The sequence below is a fragment of the Rhinopithecus roxellana genome, chromosome 20, assembly GCF_007565055.1.
Source record: "Rhinopithecus roxellana isolate Shanxi Qingling chromosome 20, ASM756505v1, whole genome shotgun sequence".
NCBI lineage: Eukaryota > Metazoa > Chordata > Mammalia > Primates > Cercopithecidae > Rhinopithecus > Rhinopithecus roxellana.
Genome location: NC_044568.1, coordinates 30,099,714 through 30,125,542, shown reverse-complemented (window position 1 = coordinate 30,125,542; position 25,829 = coordinate 30,099,714). Strand labels below are relative to the sequence as shown.

At 41.3% G+C, this 25,829-nt stretch overlaps 1 protein-coding gene and 1 pseudogene across 5 annotated transcripts in view; one reads left to right on the top strand and one right to left on the bottom strand.

The window, feature by feature from the left end:
- The window catches only part of PHKB (phosphorylase kinase regulatory subunit beta), a 255,797-nt gene that overhangs the window by 100,252 nt on the left and 129,716 nt on the right, over positions 1–25,829 (top strand). The gene's annotated exons all lie outside the window — the stretch shown is intronic.
- Positions 13,826–15,675, bottom strand: LOC104655449 (annotated as a pseudogene).

The following is a 25,829-nucleotide window of genomic DNA, read 5'->3' as shown; positions in this document are numbered from 1 at the left end:
TTTCTACTCCTTGGGCTACCTTTCAACCTGTACCTGTGTGTTTTGAAGAAGAGATGAGTCTTTGTTACAAAATGTGAATTGAATTCCAAACCCTAATTTTGATTTTTTTTGGCTACTGGGAAACAAAAAGGAAAACTGTACTTAATAATTTGCTAATGTGCGTATGTGTCCAAATGTACAGAAATAAACTCCTAAGTAGAACTTTGTGTTTAACAGCATAATTTCCTGTTTCACTTTGTTAAGTCTTGTGTTTGTGATATATAGAGGACTACAGAAGCAAAAGGAATTGAAGTCTGATTTTTTTTAGCTTTTTAATTATACTTAAAAGTTCTGGGGTACATATGCAAAATGTGCAGGTTTGTTACATAGGTACACATGTGCCATGGTGGTTTGCTGCACCCATCAACCCATCGTCTACATTAGGTATTTCTCCTAATGCTATCCCTCCCCTAGCCCACCACCCTCTGACAGGCCCCGGTGTGTGATGTTCCCCTCCCTGTGTCCATGTGTTCTCATTGTTCAACTCCCCCTTATGACTGAGAACATGCGGTGTTTGGTTTTCTGTTCTTGTGTTAGTTTGCTGAGAATGATGGTTTCCTGCTTCATCCATGTCCCTACAATGGACATGAACTCATCCTGTTCTATGGCTGCATAGTATTCCATGGTGTATATGTGCTACATTTTCTTTATCCAGTAGTCTATCATTGATGGGCATTTGGGTCAGTGGCAAGTCCTTGCTATTGTGAACAGTACTATATCTTTGTTTTGGTACCAGTACCATGCTGTTTGGGTTACTGTAGCCTTGTAGCATAGTTTGAAGTCAGGTAGCATGATGCCTCTAGCTTTGTTCTTTTTGCTTAGGATTTTCTTGGCTATGCAGGCTCTTTTTTGGTTCCATATGAACTTTAAAGTAGTTTTTTCTAATTCTTTGAAGAAAGTCAATGGTAGCTTGATGAGGATAGTATTGAATCTATAAATTACTTTGGGTGGTATGGCCATTTTCACGATATTGATTCTCCCTATCCATAAGCATGGAATGTTTTTCCATTTGGTTGTGTCCTCTCTTATTTCTTGAGCAGTGGTTTGTAGTTCTGCTTGAAGAGGTCCTTCACATCCCTTGTAAGTTCTATTCCTAGGTATTTAATCAGCAACTAGGATTGCAATCCCTGCTTTCCACCCCCCCCCCCCCCAGAAATTGTGAATTGTAGTTCACTCATGATTTGGCTCTCTCTTTGTCTATTATTGGTGTATAGGAATGTTTGTGATTTTTGCATGTTGATTTTATATCCTGAGACTTTGCTGAAGTTGCTTATCAGCTTAAGGAGATTTTGAGCTGAGACTATGGGGTTTTCTAAATGCACAATCATGTCATCTCCGAACAGAGACAATTTGACTTCCTCCATTCCTATTTGAATACGCTTTATTTTTTTTTCTCTTGCCTGATTGCCCTGACTAGAACTTCCAATACTATGTTGAATAGGAGTGGTGAGAGAGGGCATCCTTGTCTTGTGCCGATTTTCAAAGGGAATGTTTCCAGTTTTTGCCCATTCAGTATGATATTGACTGTGGGTTTGTCATAAATAGCTCTTCTTATGTTGAGATACATTCAATCAATACCTAGTTTATTGAGAGTTTTTATCATAAAGCCGTGTTGAATTTCATCAAAGGCCTTTTCTGCATCTATTGAGATAATCATGTGGTTTTTGACATTGGTTCTGTTTATGTAATTGATTTGTGTATGTTGAACCAGCCTTGCATCCCAGGGATAAAGCTACCTTGACCGTGGTAGATAAGCTTTTTGATGTACTGTTGGATTCAGTTTGCCACTATTTTATTGAGGATTTTCACATTGATATTCATCAGGCTTACTGGCCTGAAATCTTTTTTTGTTGTGTCTCTGCCAGGTTTTATTATCAGGATGATGCTGGCCTCATAAAATGAGTTAGGGAGGAATCCCTCTTTTTCTATTGTTTGTAATAGTTTCAGAAGGAATGGTACCAGCTCCTCTTTGTACCTCTGGTAGAATTCAGCTGTGGATTCATCTGGTCCTGGGCTTTTTTTGGTTGGTAGGCTATTAATTACTGCTTCAATTTCAGAAGTTGTTATTGGTCTGTTCAGGGATTCAACTTCTTCCTGGTTTAGTCTTGGGAGGGTGTATGTGTCTAGGAATTTCTCCATTTTTTTCTAGATTTTCTACTTTATTTGCATAGAGGTATTTATACTATTCTCTGATGGTAATTTGTATTTCTGTGGGTTCAGTGGTGATATCTCTTTATTATTTTTTATTGTGTCTATTTGATTCTTCTCTCTTTTCTTCTTTATTAGTCTGGCTAGTGGTCTATTTTGTTGATCTTTTCAAAAAACCAGCTCTTGGATTCATTGATTTTTTTGAAGGGTGTGTGTGTGTGTGTGTGTGTGTCTACTTCAGTTCTCCTCTGATCTTGTTTATTTCTTGTCTTCTGGTAGCTTTTGAATTTGTTTGCTCTTGCTTCTCTACTTCTTTTAATTGTGATGTTAGGGTGTCGATTTTAGATCTTTCCCACTTTCTCCTTTGGGCATTTAGTGCTATAAATTTCCCTCTACACACTGCTTTAGCTATGTCCCAGAGATTCTGGTACATTTGTCTTTGTTCTCAGTGGTTTCAAAGAACGTCTTTATTTCTGCCTTCATTTTGTTATGTACGCAGTAGTCATTCAGGAGCAGGTTGTTCAGTTTCCATGTAGTTGTGTGGTTTTGAGTCAGTTTCTTCATCCCGGGTTCTAATTTGATTGCACTGTGGTTTGAGAGATAGTTTGTTATGCTTTCTGTTCTTTTGCATTTGCTGAGGAGTATTTTACTTCCAATTCCTGTGGTCAATTTTAGAATAAGTGTGATGTGTTGCTGAGAAGAATGTATATTCTGTTGATTTGGGGTGTAGAGTTCTGTCTATTAGGTCCGCTTGGTCCAGAGCTAAGTTCAAGTCCTGAATATCCTTGTTAATTTTCTGTCTCGTTATCTGTCTAATATTGACAGTCGGGTGTTAGAGTCTTCCACTATTATGGTGTGGGAGTGTAAGTCTCTTTGTAGGTCTCTCACAACTTGCTTTATGAATCTGGGTGCTCCTGTATTGGGTGCATATGTATTTAGGATAGTTAGCTGTTCTTGTTGCATTGGTCCCTTTACCATTATGTAATGGCCTTCTTTGTATTTTTTTATCTTTGTTGATTTAAAATCTGTTTTGTCAGACACTAGGATTGCAACCCTGTTTTTTTTTTTCTTTCCATTTGCTTGGTAAATACTCCTCCATCCCTTTATTTTGAGCCTATGTGTCTTTGCACATGAGATGGATCTCCTGAATGCAGCACACTGCTGAGTCTTGAGTCTTTATCCAATTTTCCAGTCTGTGTTTTTTAATTGGGGCATTTAGCCCATTTACATTTAAGGTTAATATTGTTATGTGTGAATTTGATCCTGTCATTATGATGTTAGCTGGTTATTTTGCCCGTTAGTTGATGCAGTTTCTTCATAGTGTCGATGGTCTTTACCATTTGACATGTTTTTGCAGTGGCTGGTACCAGTTTTTCCTTTCCATATTTAGTGCTTCCTTCAGGAGCTCTTGTAAGGCAGGCCTGGTGGTGACAAAGTCTCTCAGCATTTGCTTGTCTATAAAGGATTTTATTTGTTGTTCGCTTATGAAGCTTAGTTTGGCTGGATATGAAATTCTGGGTTTAAAATTCTTTTCTTTAAGAATGTTGAGGCCCTGGTGGCTCACGCCTATAATCCCAGCACTTTGGGAGGCCAGGGCAGGTGGATCATGAGGTCAGGAGTTCGACACCAGCCTAGCCAAGATGATGATACCTTGTCTCTACTAAAAATACAATAATTAGCTGGGCATGGTGGCAGGCGCCTGTAATCCCAGGCACTCGGGAGGCTGAGGCAGAGGATTGCTTGAACCCATTGAAATCAGGAGGTGAAGGTTTCAGTGAGCTGAGATTGTGCCACTGCGACAGAGCAAGACCCCGTCTCAAAAACAAAAACAAAACAAAAAAACACAAAAATAAAACAAAGAATGTTGAATATTGGTCCCCACTCTCTTCTGGCTTGTAGGGTTTCTGTAGACATCTGCTGTTAGTCTGATGGGCTTCCCTTTGTGGGTAACCCAGCCTTTCTCTCTGGCTGCCCTTAACATTTTTTCCTTCATTTCAACCTTGATGAGTCTGACGATTATGTGTCTTGGTGTTATTCTTCTCAAGGAGTATCTTTGTGGTGTTCTCTGTATTTCCTGAATTTGAATGTTGGTCTGTCTTGCTAGGTGGGGGAAGTTCTCCTGGATAATATCTTGAAGAGTGTTTTCCAGCCTGGTTCCATTCTCCCCATCGCTTTCAGGTACACCAGCTAAACATAGGTTTGGTCTTTTCACATAGTCCCATATTTCTTGGAGGCTTTGTTCTTTCCTTTTCATTGTTTTTCCTCTAATCTTGTCTTCTCACTTTATTTCATTAAATTGATCTTCAGTCTCTGATATCCTTTCTTCTGCTTGATTGATTCAGCTGTTGATACTTGTGTATGTGTAATGAAGATCTTGTGCTGTGTTTTTCAGTTTCGTCAGGTAATTTATGTTCTTCTCTAGGCTGGTTATTCTAGTTAGCAATTCGTCTAACCTTTTTTCAAAGTTCTTAGCTTCCTTGCATTGGGTTAAAACATGCTCCTTTAGCTCGGAGGACTTTGTTATTACCTACCTTCTGAAGCCTACTTCTGTAGGTTCATCAGACTCATTCTCCATGCAGTTTTGTTCCCTTGCTGGCAAGGAGTTGTGATCCTTTGGAGGAGAAGAGGCGAACGGTTTTTGGAATTTTCAGCCTTTTGGACTGGTTTCTCCCCATGTTCGTGGATTTATCTACCTTTAGTCTTTGATGTTGGTGACCTTTGGATGGGGTTTCTGAGTGGACGTCCTTTTTGTTGATATTGATGCTATTCCCTTCTGTTTGCTATTTTTGCTTCTAACAGTCAGGCCCCTCTACCATAGATCTGCTGGACTTTGCTGGAGGTTCACTCCAGACCCTGTTTGCCTGGGTATCACCAGCGGAGGCGGCAGAACAGCAAAGATTGCCGCCTGTTTCTTCCTCTGGAAGCTTTGTCCCAGAGGGGCACCCACCAGATGCCAGCTGGAGCTCTCCTGTATGAGATGTCTGTTGGCCCCTGCTGGGAGATATCTCCCAGTCAGGAGACACAAGGGTCAGGAACCCACTTGAGGAGGCAGTCTGACCCTTAGCAGAGCTCGAGTGCTGTGCTGGGAGGCCTGCTGGTCTCTTCAGAGCTGGCAGGAAGGGACATTTAAGTCTGCTGAAACTGCGCCCACAGCTGCCCCTTCCCCCAGGTGCTCTGTCCCAGGGAGATGGAAGTTTTATCTATAAGCCCCTGACTGCGGCTGCTGCCTTTTTTTCAGAGATGCCCTACCCAGAGAGGAGGAATCTAGAGGGGTAGTCTGACTACAGTGGCTTTGCTGAGCTGTGGTGGGCTCCGCCCAGTTGGAACTTCCCCATGGCTTTGTTTACACTGTTGAGGGGAAAACCACCTACTGAAGCCTCAGTAATTAATGGTGGATGCCCCTTTCCCCACCAAGCTGGAGCGTCCCCGGTCGACTTCAGACTGCTGTACTGGCAATGAGAATTTCACGCCAGTGGATCTTAGCTTGCTGGGCTCCATGGGGGTGGGGATCTGCTGAGCTAGACCACTTGGTGGCCTGGCTTCAGTCCCCTTTCCAGGGGAGTGAACGGTTCTGTTTCCCTGGCATTCCAGGTGCCACTGAGGTATGAAAAAAACTGCTGCAGCTCGCTCGCTGTCTTCCCAAATGGCTAGCCAGTTTTGTGCTTGAAACCCAGGGCCCTGGTGGCGTAGGCACCCAAGAGAATCTCCTGGTCTGTGCGTTGCAACGACTGTGGAAAAGCGTAGTATCTGGGCCAGAGTGTACCATTCCTCACGGTGTAGTCCCTCATGGCCTCCTTTGGCTAGGGGAGGGAGGTCCCTGACGCCTTGCATTACCCGAGAGAGATGACGCCCCACCCTGCTTCAGCTTGCTCTCAGTGCGCTGCACCCACTGTCTAACTAACCAGTCCCAGTGAGATAAGCCAGATACCTCAATTGAAAATGCAGAAATCACCTGGCTTCTGCTTTGGTGTTGCTGGGAGTTGCAGACCAGAGCTGTTCCTATTTGGCCATCTTGCCAGACTCCTGACTTTTTTAGCTTTTTAAAGTGGTTTTATGTTCTATTCTCTTGGCTTTTCTAATAAAGAAAGCCATCACTAAAATATCAGATAAATAACAATCATAGCACCACTTTACTCAGTTTAAGAAGCTTTCAGTGACCCTTTTATTCCATATGGTGCTTATTACTTAAAGTAACGACTTAGTCTTCTTAAGTCATTTTTTATATTTTCATCATGGAACTGTGATAGAAGCTGCCATCCAACCATTCTGCTTCATTTTATGTATCTTTGCCATACTGAACAAACCGTAGTACTGTGAAGTCCTTGTTCTTCTAGGAAATACGATTGGGTAGTTCAGGGATTTAAAACAGTGTTAATGAGCAGAAGATTGTGAATTTAGTTCTCATGCCTGCCAGTTACTTTTGTGAATTACATGGTAGGTGTGAAATTAAATAGTCAGACCTATCTTTTCTATAACAGCTTTGATTTATGCAACAAATCACTATCTCCCAAACAAATGTTGCTTTATTTTAGCTATCTTCAGTGAATATTAGAATAAAGATGTTAAGGTACCATCTTGCAATAATCAAATCAGCAAATGTTCTGTTGATATTAGTCATCTACTATTAATATGTTCAATAGCTAATAATAGAATAATTTAGTTTCCTGAGAGTGTCTTGTACCCTTAAAATATTTTTAAATTCTTACAACAATATATATTGCCAACAGTAGAAATTGCCATTAAAATGTAAGATCATATTATGATTGTGGTTGGGTTTCTAAATAGCTTGCTGTTGCCAGATATTTGAATAACTAGTGGATAATAAATTAACATATTTGTGAATTTTACTCTAGTTCAGGTACAGTATTTATTTCTTTTTGGTTTTTGTTTGTTTTTGTTTTTTGTTTTTTTGAAACAGAGTCTCGCTCTGTTGCTCTGGCTGGAGTGCAGTGGTGCGATCTTGGCTCACTGCAACCTCTGCCCCCAGGTTCAAGCAAGTCTCTTCTCTAGTCGGGGATTACAGGCATGTGCTACCAACCCTGGATAATTTTTGTGATTTTAGTATAGACAGGGTTTTGCCATGTTGGCCAGGCTGGTCTTGAGCTCCTGACCTCAAGTGATCTCGCCCACCTCGGCCTCCCAAAGTGCTGGGATTACAGGCATGAGCCACCATACCCAGCCTTGTTTCTTTTGAAATGCCACATTTAGGTGACAATTTCCAAATTCATCCCGTAACTGTTTTTTTGTACCGTTAAAGACAGAACCTTGGGCTGGCTACATTGTGTTTCTAAGTACTGAATTTCATGTGTGTTTGCCTTTTGAATAAGTTATTTTCTCTTTACATTTCAAAATATTGTAAATATTTAATAAAATATGTACCTCATACTGTAGGAGGAAGTTTTCTGGTATTACTGGGTTAACTGAATGTAAAATTTTGTGCATTGGGGCCTAAGGGAGCTCCTGGGTCATCAGGAACACATTCTTAAGGAAGAAAACAGTGAATGTTTTTACACAAACAGTCCAAATATACAACCCCAAGGGGCTTTTCTAACCCTTAGGATCTAAGGCTCTAAAATTCTTATTCAGCTACTATGGTAATTTGGTTACTATTTTACAGTATGCAAAATTATGATTGGCCTAATTGTTCTGGGTACTTGGTAGAGTTTGCAATCTGACTTAGAATTTTTTTCCAGTTACCTATTGTTGCAAATAAACCCAAACTTAGAGGCATAAAACAACAACAATCTTTTATTATTATTGTCTTACATTATTATTTATTATTAAGATGGTAGACTGAGTTAAGCTGGGCAGTTTGTGTGCTCAGGATCTCTAATGTGTTTGTCATCATTGTGACTGGGGCTGGGCTTATCTTGAAGGCTTTGTCACTTGGGTATCTGAGTGTTGACTAAGACCTTGGCAGGACCTGTCCACTGGAAAGCCTATGTGAAGTTTTTCCATATAGGCTTTCTCACAGCATGGTGGCTGGGTTCCAAGGCCCAGAATCCAAGGCAGAGAGTTAGGTGGGAACTGTTTTCTTATCTGTGACCTAGGCTCAGAAGTCATGAAGTGTAAATTCCACCACATCCTATTTGTGGGAGTCACTAAGACCAGTCTGTATTCTAGCAGGGGATATTAGACTCCACCTCTTGATAGGGAGGAGTGTCAAAGAATTTCAGACATGCTTTAAACCACCACAGGTCCTTAACTTGGATTTTATTCCTTTAGGTTCCAGCCCTTGTTATTTCTCTCTAAAACAACTTTGGACCTGCAAAGAGCCTGCTGCCATTAGTATGCTAGCAGTACATGTGAATTGTCATGAAATTTGTTTAAGCTGTGGAAGCATCAAGTACTTCCTTCACTGGCAGGGAACCTTCACTGGCAGTGATATGCTAGGCTGCAGATTAGATTCATTAGGATACTATCTTAAATCCAGATTATTGGCTCAATTGTTCTTGAAAGTCAGGGTAAATTGGTCAGCATAGATTCTAGTAGGGTACAAAGTTTTCACCAAAGAGCAGAAGTAAGGATGGATTTTAAAGCTGCTCTGAGCTTGTTTCCTTATCTTAAAAGTAGAGGGGATTAACAAAAGAAGTGTAAGACTTGCATAGGTTCTTGTACTTGTACATTGAAAACTACAAAGAAATGTTAAGAGATATTAAAGGAGACCTAAATAAATGGAAAGACGTCCTGTGTTTACGTAATCTATATAAAAAATCCAACTATCTTTTTTGCAGAAATTGATAAGCTTCACATGGAAAGGTAAGGGAACCGGACTAGCCAAAACAACATCGAAAAAGAACAAGATTGGACTCACACTTTTCAATTTCAAAACTTACTACAAAGCTACAATAATTAAAATAGTGTGGTTCTGGCATAAGGACAAGGAGATCGGGGAAACAGAAATAAGAGTACAGAAATAAACCCACACATCTGTAGTCAATCGATTTTCACAAATGTGCAAAGACAATTCAGGGGAAAAGGATAGTTGTCAACAAATAGTGCTAGGACAACTGGATGTCCACATGCAGAGGAATGAATCCGACCCCTATTTCACACCATATACAACAATTAATATGAAATAGATCAAAGACCCATATGTAAGAGTTAAAACTGTAGAATTCTTTTTTACTCCAAAAATATATACATTTATTTTATATCAATGGAAAAGTAATAATACAATATGATAGGGATGGAAAGATAGAAGGTATATTTGATGGGAAGATTTTTGCAAATATGTATATATGGGATAAGGAAAAGGAAAATGGGATGAGCTGGGATGTTGGAAGGTGCTCGTTCAGTGTTCAACTGAAAACAAGTGATTTAAAAACATGATCCACAGTGGATGTCTTAGTTTAAGGTGCCACATGTTCATTCTTTTGCCAAGAAATTTACTTATTTTTGGAAAGAACCTGAGGATTTAATCCAAATTCTGCAGACATTTTGGGAAAATTGTTCTCAGTGGAACACTTAAGGAAATAAAAGAAAAGGAAGAGTCAAATGTGCCTGTGGAGATTTGAATCTTCAGTAACTGGACGGGTAGCTGGGTGGACCCATTCCAGATGGGCCTGGGCATCATTCTACAGTTGTGGTTTTCTTGTAAACCACCGTGACTCTTACTGGCTTGGATTAAAGAGCTTGCTCTGTTTTCACTGAAGCCTTCTGGCTGTTATCACAACTCTGAGTTCTTCCCAAAGTGGGAAGTGATGTCTTTTCCAAATATCATGAGGCAGTTTTCAATGAGAAATTGTACAAGAGAAACCTTTTTTTTTGAATTCTCTTTTTTAAAATCAGAGTCATCACACTGGACTTTTTGTGAATTCATTTTCTAGTTTTGAGCTACAGGAAGTAGACAGCTGAAGAATGCTTGGGGCTATACATGCTGATAAATTATAGGCTATTATCTGATTGGATGAGGAATGTTCAATGTGTACACTCCAAAAAGGTATCTCAAGAGAACTTTTGGCAGCTGGTCTAAAAGCCTCTGGGTAGCAATTATTTTCTCCTATTCATTCCCTTAATGAATACACCAAGCCATTCATCATAGAGATTGGATTAAAATATACTTCCTTGGATATTCTTTCATTTAAGAATGATGTTTCCAGAAGAATAGACTCATTGTCCAAGTTCACTTTATCTCCAGAATTTAGTTTCTCCTTTAGGGCTCAACATGATATTATATTTGCCGATTTTCTGAAAATACCCTCTGTTGAGTGGCCCTTTTTGGTTGATTTTAAAAAGGCATATCCAGAGAGGGGTGGGTATGTTGTCATTCTCACAAACATCCCAGCTTTAAGGCTGGTAGAGTCGTGCACAGATTGTCCTGGCAAGTGTTAGAACCCTGCCAAAAGAAGGGGTCCTGAAAGGTGGAAGGAGAGGTGGAGTTCCCTGTCCCTGTGACGGGAGTATAGTGGCTTGGGGATGGCTTGTTTTAATTCCGTGAGAATGCATGCCCAGCGAGTGGACATAAGGCCTTTTTCATGCCAGAAGTGACCCACAGCTGGTAATCTTCAGAGCCCAAAATGTGCCCACGAAGCTCGCCATGGGCCAGCCCAAGAGAAAGGACCTCCCAGTAGAGATGTGGCCATTCCCCACTTTGTCCACATAGCTAGCTGTCCACAGGTTATTCAGCAATATTTTATTTTTTATCTTAAAGGATTTCCTGCACTTGGTAGACAAAAGCAACAAATTGCTGAACAAAAAGAGATGTAGCTTCTGCCTCCTCCAGCCTATTTTGAGTTGAGAATCGGCAGGGTGAGATCAGCACCCTCCAGTGATGTGGTTTTGTCACTGTGGGTGTCCATCTTGGAAAAAGGACTTTGCCTTAGTTAAAAATACATTATTGCTTAAAAATGCTAACAGTCATCTGAGCCTTCAGTGAGTTGTAAATTTTTGCTTATGGAAGGTCTTGCCTCAGTCTTGTTGGCTGCTGACTGATCAGGCTGGTGGTTGCTGAAGATTGGAATGGCTGTGACAATTTCTCAAAATAAGACAGCAGTGAAGTTTGCCACATTGAATGACTCTTCCTTTCACAGTAGATTTCTCTGTAACATATGATGCTGTTTGATAGCATTTTATCCACATTAGAACTTCTCTCAAAATCGGAGTCAGTCCTCTCAAACCCTGCCACTGCTTTATCGGCTAAATATATGAAGTATTCTAAATCCTTTGTTGTCAACTCAGTAATATTCACAGCTCTTTACCAGGAGTAAATTTCATCTCAAGAACCACTTTCTTTTCTCATCCATAAGAATCAATTCCTCATCCATTCAAGTTTTATCATGAGATTACAGGAATTCAGTCTCATTTCAGGGTCCACTTCTAATTCTGGTTCTTTTGGTATTTCCACCACATCTGCTCGCTCTTCTTCCATTGAAGTCTTGAACTCCTCACACTTATCCATGACAGTTGGAATCAGCTTCTTCCAAACTCCTGTTAATACTGACATTTTGACTTCCTCTCATGAATCTTGAATGTTCTTAGTGGCATCTAGAATGGTGAGTCCTTCCCAGATTTTCAATTTACTTTGCTCAAATCCATCGGAGGAATCACTATCTATGGCAGCTATTGCCTTGCAAGACATTTCTTAAATAATAAGGCTTGAAAGTAAGATTACTCCTTGAACCATGGACTGCAGGATGAATGTGTGTTAGCAGAAATGAAAACATTAATCTCCTTGTGCATCTCCATTAGAGCTCTTGGATGACCAGGTATATTGTCAATAAGTAGTAATATTTTCAAGGGAATCATTTTTTTCTGAGCATTAGGTCTTATCAGTGGGCTTAAAATATTCAGGAAACCATGCTGTAAACAGATGTGCTGTCATTCAGACTTTGTTTTTCCATTTCTGGAGCACAGAGTAGGTTTAACATTCTTTTCAAATATTTAAACCCTACTTTCTTTTTTACTTTTTGTTTTTTAAATTGTATTTCTATTTAGGGATAGAAATGGCTTTTGGTTACATGGATGAATTTTATAGTGGGGAAGTCTGGACGTTAAGGGTACCCATCACCCGAATAATGTACATTGTACTCAGTAGGTAATTATTTATTCCTCAACACCCTCCCACCCTCCCGCCTTTTGAGCCTCCAGTGTCCACGATACCACTCTGTATGTCTTTGTGTACCCTTCTTTTAGCTCCCACTTATAAGGGAGAACATGTGGTATTTGGTTTTTCATTCCTGAGATACTTCACTTAGGATAAGGCCCCCAATTGCATCCAAGGTGCTGCAAAAGACATTATTTCATTCTTTATTTTTTGGCTGAGTAGCACTCCATGGTGTGTGTGTGTGTGTGTGTGTGTGTGTATGTCACAATTTTTTTTTTTTTTTTTTTTGAGACGGAGTCTCGCTCTGTCGCCCGGGCTGGAGTGCAGTGGCCGGATCTCAGCTCACTGCAAGCTCCGCCTCCCGGGTTTACGCCATTCTCCTGCCTCAGCCTCCCAAGTAGCTGGGACTACAGGCGCCCGCCACCTCGCCCGGCTAGTTTTTTGTATTTTTTAGTAGAGACGGGGATTCACCATGTTAGCCAGGATGGTCTCGATCTCCTGACCTCGTTCCGCCCGTCTCGGCCTCCCAAAGTGCTGGGATTACAGGCTTGAGCCACCGCACCCGGCCTGTCACATTTTTTTAAATCCACTTATGGGTTGATAGGCACTTAAGTTGATTCCACATCTTTATAATTTTGAAATGTGCTGTGATAAACATACACATGCAGGTATCTTTTTTATATGATGACTTTTTTTCCTTTGGGAGATACCCAGTAGTAGGATTGCTGGATCGAATGGTAGATCTACTTTTAGTTCTTGGAGAAATTTCCATACTATCTTTCATAAATATTGTACTAACTTTCATTCCCATCAATAGCATATAAATGTTCCCTTTTCACTGCATCCACACCAACATCTGTTGTTTTTTGACTTTTTAATAATGGCCATTCTGGCTGGGGCAAGGAGGTATCTCACTGTGGTTTTAATATGCATTTCCCTGATGATTACTGACATTAGTGGCATTTTTTTCATGTTGGTTGGCCATTTGTTTATCTTTTGAGAAATGTCTGTTCCTGTGATTTGGCCACTTTTTAGTGGGATTGTTCCTTTCTTGCTGATTTGCTTGAGTTCCTTATGGATGCTGTAGATACCCTGTAGCGGGATTGCTGGATCCAATGGTAGTTTAGTTACATGTCATTTATTTGTTTTTGTTACGTTTGCTTTTGGGGTCTTAGTCATAAGTTCTTTGCCTAGGCCAGTGTCCAGAAGAGTTTTCCCAGGTGTTCTTCTAGAATTTTTATGATTTCAGGTTTTAGACTTATGTTTTTAATCCATCTTGAGTTAATTTTAGTATATAGAGAAAGATAGGGATCCAGTTTCATTCTTTGCATGTTGTTGTTCAATTTTCCCAGCACCATTTATTGAATAGAGTGTTCTTTCCCCAGTGTGTGTTTTTATGTGCTTTTCTAAAGATGAGTTGGTTTTAGGTATTTGGCTTTTTTCTGGGCTGTTTATTCTGTTCCATTGGTCTGTGTGTCTTTTTTTTTTTTTTTTTTCCCCAGGAGATAGTGAGTTTTATTTTGTCTTGGCTGGATAGAGGTTTGATTTGCTCTCGAATGTTCCAGGGTGGAAAGAAAGTAGGAGAAAGCCCAGGATGTTGAGGTCTATTCAGCGTTATCTTCTCTCTTGTTTTCATTTTCACCATCAGTGGAGACAGTAGCATACTTGCTTGCAGAACTGAACTTGGAAGCTGGATTTTCCTCAGGTTTCTTTGGCTCAGGTACAGATCTGGACTCTTGATCCTTTTTGCCATCTTTTGTGTCTGACTCTGTCCAGTGGTCTTTGTTCCCTCTGTCTCCTGGACCATGGCTAGAGTTCCCAGTTTGGCTTTTGGGACATTCATCCCATCTACTTTATTTTCATCATTCCTTCCTCATATGGTTGAGCTGGAGCAACTTTTCCCCCAACATTTGTAGGGATTGCTGCTCTGTGTCTGAGCTCTAAAATCGAGTAGGAGGGTTAGAACTTCACTTCACCCAAGTGTTCTCCTTTGGTGGATGGGCTGGCATTACCTTTAGGGGCTGATCAGGTTTGGAAGGTTTAGAAGCTGGAGAGTGACAGTCTTCCTCCTTATTGAGTGTTTCATTTTCTAGAGACTTCTCACTCTCCTTCATGCATTTCTGCTGGATGTGACAGAGGTCCCAGTCTGTGATGACTCACTTCCTGTCCTCAACCGTTCCTGTTCCTGAGTTTCTTCACTTCGCCAGCTTGGGTGTCTCTCCCGAAGCCATTGTTCTAGTTTTGGCTCATCCAGCTGACGCTGCAACTTCTCTTGTTCCTTCTGTAGCCATTCTTTTACTTCTCTTTCTCTAGCAGCTATGTCAGTGGGCTTTGTCCCTCTAAAGATAGGAGCAGCTCGACTGGACTGGGAGGTACTAGCAGAGGAATCATCTTCCTTAGGAGTACTCCGAGGCTTTAGATTCAGTTTGGGTCTTTGTGGGGGACCTCTATCATCACGCTTGTAATCATCCCAAGGGTAATCATCTCTGGAGCTCCACGACCGATCATCCTGTCTGTTGGATCAGTCTTCATAGCGGTCCCCACCTCCTGTGTAGTCATCATCCCTGAAGTACCCACTGCCAAATGCTTTTCTGCCATTGCCTATCTGGGAATCATAACCTCTATCATAATCTCTGCTGCCTTGGTCATCATAGCGATCCCGGCCACCATATCGATCCATATCCCTGGGTGGGCCTTCCTGATACTTATTACGATACCTGTCTGAATCATAACGGTCTCGATACTTGTCTCCAGAGCTGTCATCACCTCTTCTAGGTGAGTAGTCACCAAAGCTGTCTGTGGCAGGACGAGCCCTCCTGTCTGTATCTGTTTTGTCACAATCCCAATTTCTGTCACAGCCAAAAGAACGATCACCCCTGTCTTTATCCTATGCTTGATTAGCAACATCCACTCGAATTATCTTGTTACCTAGAGACTCTTCATTGAGATTCAGGGCACTGAACAGAGAATCTAGGTCCTCAAATTCAGCATAACCAAACCTTTCAAATTATCTGGATTGCTGGGTTCACGTGTTAAACGCACTGCACTGATATTTAATCCTCTAAAGAATTCCTTAATGGACTCTTCTGTCACATCATAGGGTATGTTCCCTAGAAAAGCAATGTAGGGTGGCAATTTGGGAAGATGGCTCCAGTTGATACTGGGTTCCCAAGCAGCCCGTGAAGCAGTGAGAAGGATGGAACGGTCAATTGGAGGTGCCCTATATACATCTTCATCATTACTGTTATCTCCTTCCAGGTCATCTGTTTCATCAGCCCAGCTGACTGGCTTAGAAATGTAGGTGCTTCCTCCACCAGTCCCCCCATCCTCAGCCAGAAAGTCTGTTAGGGAGATAGTCTTCCCCTTCTTATTCTTCTTTTTTGCTTAGTTCTTGAAGGTCAATAATAGATCACACTGGAAACTGGTATTGTTGAGGCCGCCATGTTGGGAGAGGCTTTGTGTGTCTATTTTTGTACTGTTTTAGTTACTATAGCCTTGTAGTGTTTAAGTCAGGTAATGTGATGGCTCCAGATTTCTTCTTTTTGCTTTGGATTACTTTGGCTACTCAGAATGGTTTTTGGTTGTATATGAACCTTAGGATTATTTTTTTCTAATTCTGTGAAAAATGACCTGTGAAAAAATAATTAGTATTTTGAGAGGAGTTGCATTGAATCTATAGATTGATTTGGGCAGTATTGTCAGTTTCACAATATTGATTCTTCCAATCCCTGATCATGGCATGTTTTTCCATTGTGTCATCTTTGATTTCTTTCGTCACTGTTTTGTAGTTCTTTTTTTTCTTCGCAACTATTGTAAATGGGATTGAGTTATTGATGTGATTCTCAGCCTGTTCGTTATTGATACATAGCAGTGCTATGGATTTATGTACTTTGATTTTGTAACCTGAGACATTACTGAATTTATAAAATCTAGGAGTCCTTTGGAGGAGTCTTTAGAGTTTTCTAGGTATAAAAATCATAATATTAGTAAACAGAGATAGTTTGACTTCCTGTTTTGCAGTTTACATGCCCTTTATTTCTTTATTTTGCCTGATTGCTCTGGCTAGGACTTCCAGTGCTATGTTGAATAGAAGTGATGAAAGCAGGCATTCTTGTCTTGTTCTAGTTCTTAGGAGAAATGCTTTCAACTTCTCCCTGTTCAGTATAGTGTTGGCTGTGGATTTGTCTTATTTGGGCTTTTGTAATTTTAAGGTATATTTCTTCTATGCCTATTTGCTCAGGGTTTTTATCATGAAGGGATGCTGGATTTTATTGAATGTTTTTTCTGCATCGTTTAAAATAATCATGTGGTTTCTGTTTTTAATTCTGTTTATGTGACGAATCAATTTATTGACTTGCATTTGTTGAACCATCCTTGTATCCCTGGGATGAAGCCCAGTTGATGAGGGTGAATTATCTTTTCAATGTGCTGTTGGATTCAATTTGCTAGTATTTTATTGAGGCTTTTTGCATCTGTATTCATTAGGAATGTTGGTCTGTAGTTCTTTTTTGTTGTTATGTCCTTTCCTTGCTTTGGTATCAGGGTGATACCAACTTTGTAGAATGAGGGAGGATTCCCTCTTGCTCTGTCTTTTGGAATAGTTTCACTAGGATTGGTACCAGTTCTTTGAAATTTCTGGTAGAATTCAGCTGTGACTATGTCTGATCCTAAGCTTTATCTTGTTGGGAGATGTTTTGTTACTGATTTAATGTCACTCCTTATTACTGATCAGCTCAAGATCTCTTTATCTTCTTGATTCAAGCTTAGGAGGCTGTGTGTTTCTAGGAATCTTCCATTTCCTGTAGATTTTCTAGCTTGTGCACATAGAAGTGTTCATAGTAGTCTTGCATGATCTTTTGTATTTCGGCAGTATCAGTTATAATTGCTGCATTTTCATTTCTGATTCAACTGGTTTGAATCTTCTCTCTTCTTTTCTTGATTAGCTAGTGGTCTTTCATTTTTGTTTATGTTTTCAAAGAATCAACCTGTTGTTTCATTGATCCTTTGTATGTCTTTTGGTTTCATTTTCATTTAGTTCTGCTCTGATCTCTGTTGTTTTTCTTCTACTAACTTTAGGTTTGGTTTGTTGTTTCTCTAGTTTCTTGAGGCATGACATTATGTTGCCAATCTTTGATCTTTCTATCTTTTTGATGTAGGCATTTAGCATTATAAACTTTTCTCATAGCACTACTTTTGCTGTATCCCAGGAATTTGGGTAACTTGTTTCACTGTTATTATTCATTTCAAAAATTTTAAAAATTTCATCTTGATTTGATTGTTGACTCAAAAATCATTTGGGAGCATATGGTTTAATTTTCATGTATTTGTATAGTTTTGAGAGTTCCTCTTCGAATTAATTTCTAGTTTTATTCTGCTGTAGTCTAAGAAGACACTTCGTATGATTTTGATTTTTTAAATTTATTGAGATTTGTGTTGTGTCCTGTCATACGGTCTATCTTGGAAAATGTTCCATGTGCTGATAAGAATGTATACCCTGCAGTTTTCAGGTTGAATGTTTGTGAATGTCTGTTAGGTCCATTTGTTCTAGAGTCTAGTTTATGTCCAGTATTTCTTTGTTGACATTCTACCTCAGTGATCTATGTAGTGCTGTCAATGGAGTATTAAAGTCTCCTACTATTATTGTCTTGCTGTCTACCTCTCTTCTTAGGTCTAGTAGAATTTGTTTGATGACTGTGGGTGCTCCAGTGTTAGGTACATATGTATTTAGAATTGTTATATCTTCTTGTTGAATTGTTCTGTTTGTTATAATATAATGACTTTCTTTGTCTTTTTATTGTTTTTTGTTTAAAGTCTGTTTTTTCTCATATAATAATAGCTACTCCTGCTCTCTTTTGGTTTCCATTTATGTGTAATTTTTTTTTTTCATCTCTTTCCTTGAGTCTACAAAAGTCTTTATATGGGCTAGGTGGGTCTCTTGAAGGCAGCGGATGTTTGGTCTGTGTTTTTTAAAATCCATTCTGCCAATCTGTATCTTTTAAGTGGGGCATTACACCATTTACATTTGAAAGTAGTATTGCTATGTGAGCTACTCTTGCAGTCATCGTATTGATTGTTACCTAGTTGCTTTGTTTTATTTATTGTGTTATTGTTATAAGCACTTTCATTTATGTATGTGTCTATGTATGTATTTATTTGTTGGGACAGAGTCACTCTGTCACCCAGGCTGGAGTGCAGTGGCATGATCTTGACTCACTACAACCTCTGCCTCCCAGGCTTAAGCGATCCTCCCACCTCAGCCTTCCAAGTAGCTGGGACTTACAGGTGCATGCTACCATGCCCAGCTAATTTTTGTATTTTTAGTAAAGACGGTGTTTCACCCATGTTGGCCAGGCTGGTCTTGAACTTCTGACCTCAAGTGATCCACCTGCCTCGGCCTCCCAAAGTGCTGACATTACAGGCATGAGCCACCACGCCTAGCCTAGCCCTTTCATTTAGATGTTTAGAACTCCACTGAGCATTTCTTCTAAGGCTGGCCTACTGGTAACGGATTCCCTCAGCATTTGCTTTTCTTTGATAATCTTTATTTTGCTTTCATTTCTTAAATTTAGTTTTGCTCTATGCAGAATTCTTATCTGACAGTTGCTCTGTTTGAGGAGACTAAAGATAGGACCTGAATCCCTTCTAGCTTATAAGATTTCAGCTGAGAAGTTAGTCTGATAGTTTTTCCTATATCATTTATTTGATACTTTTATCTCACTGCTCTTAGAATTCTTGCCTTTGCATTGACTTTAGATAGCCTGATGACCATATATGCCTTGGTGATCTCCTTTTTTCACTGAATCTCCCAGGAGTTTTTTGAGCTTCTGGTATTTGGATGTCTAAATCTCTAGAAAGATTAGGGAAGTTTTTCTAAATTATTCCTTGAAGTAGGTTTTCTAAACTTTTTGCTTTTTCTTCTCCCTGAGGAACAACTTTGATTCTTAGATTTGGATGTTTTACATAGTCTCATATTTCCTGGAGATTTTATTTGCTTCTTTGTATTCTTTTTTCTTAATTTTTGTCTGACTGGTTTAATTTGAAAGCCTTGTCTTCAGACTCTGAAATTCTTTCTTCTACTTGGTCTAGTCTGTTGTTAAAATTTTCCACTGCATTTTGTAACTCCTTAAGTGAGTCCTTCATTTCCAGAAGTTCTTTTTTTTTTTATTTTAATATTGATCTCTCTAGAAAATTTCATTCATATCCTGTATTTTTTTTTAATTTCTTTTTTTTTTTTTTTTTTTTTTTTTTTTTTTTTTGAGACGGAGTCTCGCTCTGTCGCCCGGGCTAGAGTGCAGTGGCCGGATCTCAGCTCACTGCAAGCTCCGCCTCCCGGGTTCACACCATTCTCCTGCCTCAGCCTCCCGAGTAGCTGGGACTACAGGCGCCCGCCACCTCGCCCAGCTAGTTTTTTGTATTTTTTTAGTAGAGACGGGGTTTCACCGGGTTAGCCAGGATGGTCTCGATCTCCTGACCTCGTGATCCGCCCGTCTCGGCCTCCCAAAGTGCTGGGATTACAGGCTTGAGCCACCGCGCCTGGCCTAATTTCTTTTTATTGGTTTCAACTTTCTCTTGAATCTCATTGAGTAACTTCATGATGAACATTTTGACTTCTTTATCTGGTATTTCAAGGATTTCATTTTGTTTTGGATCCATTGCTGGAGAGTTAGTGTGTATTGGGGAGGGGTTGGTATTGTAAATAAAACTGTTTTTTCATATTGCCAGAATCATTTTTCTGGTTTCTTCCCATCTGGATAAACTATTTCTTATTATTATTATTGAATTTACTTTTGATTTGACTGGGTTCTATTTTTTTTTCCCGTGAGGATGTGACTTTAATGTGTATCATATGTGATCACCTAGCTTCAGCTCTGGGTGTTTTCAGTGGCAAAGTCTCTATTGAGTTTGTTGGTTATAGAGAATCTGTGTGCGATGGCTTTCTCGGGTACTGGTTTTAGTAGCAGTGTACTTAGTGTGTGGGAAGGTTCACTGTCTCCTGTGGGGCCAGAATGGCAGAGGTCTCAGGAAACATCCTGTTCCCCAGTAATGTGCACTACTCTACTTCCCAAGTCTTTTTCTCACTAGGTTGAGTAGTTCAGCCTTCAGACCAGTAGGAGGCGCCCATGGGTGAAAACTAGCTGCAGCTGAAGCAGGTGGTGGGTATATGCAGTACCCCAGTGGTGGACAAAAGTCTCAGCCTTGACAGAGGCAGCTTTTCGGGGCGAGAGGGTGGGGTCCCAGTGAAATGCACTAAGGTCTTCACTGCGGGAGGGGAGGGAGCCACCTCAGCTTCACTACCAGGCCAGCGGGAAAGCAACCTCCCTGTCATGCCTCCCCTGCCCCCTGTCCCTATATTCTGGATATTTAGATCAGACAAGCACCTCTGTCCATCTGCAGGAACACTGACTATTCCATGTCCAGAGACAGTGGGACTCTTATCTCTCATGAAAGCCTGAGCCCAGAGGGCACTCCTCCCAAGGGGATGCAGTCACCCCAAAGTGCTTGAGAAAGGTCCTCCATAGGTCTACCTTCACCGAGCTCCTGTGGGAGAAGCCCCAGCTGTATCTGCAGTGTTGGACAAGAGGGAGGAGAAACCTCTTCACAAGCACCGGGGCTCCTCCGCTGCTAGGGTAGATCCTTAGTCTTTCTTTCCCCACTGAGCCCTGTACTGCACCTGTTCCTCTGCTGAAAGAAACTTCCCACAGGCGGGAAGTCGTGGTACTCAAGGTTCATACTTTGGTTTCTTTTGTCCCAAGGAGTGTTCCCTTGGTGTGGTGAACTGCCTGTTCCTGTGGGAGTGGTGATCTGTGTGGGCCAGACTACTGTAAATCCGGCTGCTTATCTGGGTTTAGCTGCCTCAGGGACTGCCACAATCCAGGCCTGTGCTGGAGAATCTCGACAAGGGATATAGTCATGGGGAAGACACAAGGGCTGAAGGTCCTTGAGCAAAACAAAAGATCACAATGGGTGCACGCCCAGTATGGTGCCTGCTACTACAACTCAGGACCAGAGGGAAAGGGAGGGGACTTTGTGTGAGCAAGGACCCAAGAAGTCCCCAGATTGCAGCCCACTCCAGCATTTGGACTCATGAGGGCAGAAAAGCTCTCCTTGAGTTTAGATACTAGCAGTCAAAGACTAGAGAATACCCTTTCCACAGAATACTAAATCTCTCAGGGTTTGATACTCTGCCAGCTTCTTGTTACTATCTTTTGTGTGCGTGTTGTGGATCCTTCCAGTGAATTCTCCGATGGACTCCAGCCCTCTCCCTGTAACACTGTATTTGGGATGTGACTATTTATTTGTGATTTTGTTTCTTCCTTCTGAGGAGAATTGGTTACCAGCATCTCTAGTCAACCATCTGGAGAAACTCTTTAGTGCTTCCGGCTGTGGACAGGTCTATGGGATGTGTAGTGGTTTGGGCTCCACTCTTAGCTCCAGAGGTGGGTGATGTTGGGTGGAGCTGGATAAGGCTGACCTGTCCTCTCATCTCATAGGGGCCTGTGCAGGCACCAGCTCTGATGGTGACAGTAGGGGAGTGGCATGAACTCTGTAAGATTTCCTTGGTTATAAGTAGCCTTAGTGCAATGGCTTTCTCAATTGCCAGATGCAGTAGTAATGTACTGGGCACATGAACAGGCCCCAGGCCTCCTGAACAGCCTGAGTGGTATGAGTAATGGTGTTAGCTGAGGTCGTGCAAAAGTTTTCTCCTTCCTGAGCACCGTGTTATTATGTTAGCAGACGTTGTAGAGAGCTGTATCAGTTGACCTCCAACTGCAATTTAGGGACTTGTTGAGGCCATTAGCTTGCTCAGACAAGGTCCCTTCCCTTTTCCTCTGGTCCTAAGCTGTAGTAGTGGGCGCCATACTGGATGCGTACCCATTGTGGAAGTTTGTTCTGCTCAAGTACGTTCAACCCTTGTGTCTTCCTATAACTAGATCCCTTCTAAATATCCCCCAGCACCAGACTGGCTTGAGACAGCTGCACAGGATAGGCAAATTCAGAGGAGCAGTAGGATTCACAGTGAGGTGGCACTAGCAGGAGAGAGCCAGATGCAGTGGTGACCATGGGGATTTATACTTGGCTTATGTTGCCCTGGGGAAACACTCATATCCCAGGCAATGGGAAGGGTCATGGAACTCCCTAAAGTCCCTGTCTGTGGTGTTAGGCTACCAAGATGGGCATAGGGGCATAGCCTGTGGGGCCTGGATCAGGCAAGTCCTCACTCTGGCTCACCAGGTGCGGACTCAGGCTGTAACCCCAGTAGGGATCCAAGGGCAGTTCCCCTGCCACTGGGGTAACGTTCCGCGGAGCAGTGGAACTGCCTCTGTCGCGTAAAATAATCCTCAGGGAGGGGAGAGGGGTAACAGGCAGGAGTGAGACCCACCCAGCTCTCACTTTCTTAACATATTGGGTCTCGTACTCACAGACTTCTGGCAACAGCTGGCTGGGTCCCAGGCAGTCTGCACTCAGAATGCAAAACTGCCCCAGATTGTAAGTCCTCCAGCCCAAGACAAAGACCAAGGCTTCCAGGCCACACCCCTCCCAGTTCGCCTGCAAAGCAGGGGCTCCCAGCTGCTGCCTCTGGCAAGAGCCTGCTTCCTGCTCACCTCTCATTTCTGATCAATGGGGTTTATACACACTGTAGATCAGATTGCTTATTTTAGTTGGCAGCTTCTTCCAACCTGTGACCACTGTCTGAGTTAGCTGGCAGAATTCTGTGAGGTCCCTTATGAAGTAGGATCAGCAATGGCTTCCCTCCATCCCTGCTAGAGTGTGGGAGTGCACGCAAAACAATTTTTTTTTCTTTTATATATGGAGTCTTGCTCTGTCACCCAAGCTGGATTGCAGTGGCGCGATCTTGGCTCACTGCAACCTCCGCCTCCCGGGTCCTAGCAATTCTCCTGCCTCAGCCTCCTAAGTAGCTGAGATTATAAGCATGTACCACCACACCCAGCTAATTTTGTATTTTCATTAGAGACAGGGTTTTGCCATGTTGACCAGGCTGGTCTTGAACTCCTAACCTCAGGTGATCCACCTGCCTCAGCCTCCCAAAGTTCTGGGATTACAGGCATGAGCCACCACTTCTCGTATGCTCCTTGTGGCACCAAATCAGCACCAGTGCTTGGTAGGGTTGAGACACTGCCCTGTGGCCTGGATTGCCCAGCTCCCCAGTGTAAATGTGTATCACACCCTGGAGACAGATTTTCACCTGACTCACCATGCAGGTTGCCGCCCACAGCTTTCAAAGTGTCTGAAGTTTCTTTCACTTTTTCTGTTGAGTTTCTGTGTTTCTTCTTGGATAAAAGTTTACAGCATAAATCTCTGCATGTTATTTTGCTCTTTCCAAGTGGGTGAGGCATTCTAACAAAGCCTCCAATCTGGAGCCTGGATAGTTTATAAAGAAAAGAGGTTTATTTGGCTCACAGTTTTGCAGGCTGTATATACAAGAAGCTCAGGACAGAAGGCTAAGTGGAGCCAGAGTATAGAAATCACATGACAAGAGAGGGAATACGAGGTGCCAGGTTCTTTTTCTACAACCATTTCTCAAAGGAACTCAGACTAAGAACTCACTCAATCCCCATCCTGGCTAGCACCGTGAAACCCCGTCTCTACTAAAAAATACAAAAAACTAGCCGGGCAAGGTGGCGGGTGCCTGTAGTCCCAGCTACTCGGGAGGCTGAGGCAGGAGAATGGTGTGAACCCGGGAGGCGGAGCTTGCAGTGAGCTGAGATCCGGCCACTGCACTCCAGCCCGGGCGACAGAGCGAGACTCCGTCTCAAAAAAAAAAAAAAAAAAAAAAAAAAACCTCACTCAATCCAATGGGAATGACACCAAGCCATTCATGAGGGATCTGCCTCCAGGATCCTGACACCTCCCACCTTGCCCCACCTACAACATTGGGGATCAGATTTCAACATGAGACTTGGCAGGATCAAACAAACCATATTCAAATCATAGCATATGTCATCTGCAAATGTATTCAAATCATAGCATATGTCATCTGCAAATAGACAGTTTCATTTGTACCTTTCTAAGCTATATTCTTTTTTTTCCTTTTCTTGCCCTATTTTACCACATAGAACTTCCAGTACTATGTTAGTCATGGTGAGAGCAGATATTTTTGTTTTGAGGGACAGCATTCAATTTTTCTTTCACCATCAAGTAGAGTTAGCTGTAGAATTTTTGTAAATCAAATGGCAGAATTTGTACAAATGGCCAACAAGCGTATGAAAAAATGCTCAACATCATTAATCATCAGAGAAATGCAAATTAAAACCACAATGATATATTGTCTTACACCAGTCAGAATGGCTGTTATTAAAAAGTCAAAAACTAACGTATTGGAAGGGTTTGGAGAAAAGGGAACACTGATACATTGTTGATGGGAATGTAAATTAGCACAACCTCTATGGAAAACAATATTGGCGGTTTCTCAAATAACTTAAAATAGCACTACCTTTCAATCCAGTAATCCCACTACTGGCTATCTACCCAAAGGAAAGGAAATTATTATATCAAAAAGATACCTATACTCATATGTTTATTGCAGCATAATTCACAATTGCAAAGATATGGAATCAACCTACGTATTCATCAACAGATGATTGGATAAAGAAAATGTGGTGTATATGTACACAAATAAATACTGTTCAGCCATAAAATGAATGAAAACACATCTTTTATAGCAACATGGATGACACTAGAGGCCATTATCTTTAGTGAAACTAAACTAATTCAGAAAGAGAAAGTGAAATATTGCATATTCTCACTTAAAAGTGGGAGCTAAATAATGTGTACACATGGACATAGAGTGTGGAATGATAGACATTGGAGACTGGAGAGGGTGGAAGGGTGGGAAGAGTTTGAAGGATAAGAAATTACTTAATAGATACAATGTACGTTATTCAGGCGATGGTTACACTGAAAGCCCAGGCCTGATGTGGTGGCTCATGCCTGTAATCCCAGCACTTTGGGAGGCCAAGACGGGTGGATCACCTGAGGTTGGAAGTTCAAGACCAACTTGACCAACATGGAGAATCCCTGTCTCTACTAAAAATACAAAATTAGCCGGGTGCAGTGGCGCATGCATGTAATCCCAGCTACTCAGGAGGCTGAGGCAGGAGAATTGCTTGAACCCAGGAGGCAGAGGCTGTGGTGAGCCGAGATGGTACCATTGCACTCAGCCTGGGCAACAAGAACGAAACTCTGTCTCAAAAAAAAAAAAAAAAAAAAAAGCCCAGATTTCATCACTATGCACTATCTCCATGTAGCAAAACTGCACTTGTGCTTCTTAAATTTTTATAGATTAAAAGAAAGACACATCATTAAAAAAATTGTGGAATTTCCCTCTATTCCTAGTTTTCTGAGAGTTTTGTCATAAATGGATGTTAGATTTTGTTCGATGAATTTTCTGCATCAATTGATAGGACCATATTATTTTGTTTTGCTTTAGCCAGTTAACATGGTAGATTATATTAATTGGGTTTTTATTATTGAACCGGCCTTGTTTTCCTGGCATAAAACCCTGCTTAGTCATGGTGATAATTCATCTTACATATTGCTGAATATTGTTACAAATGTGTTTTTAAGGATTTTGAAT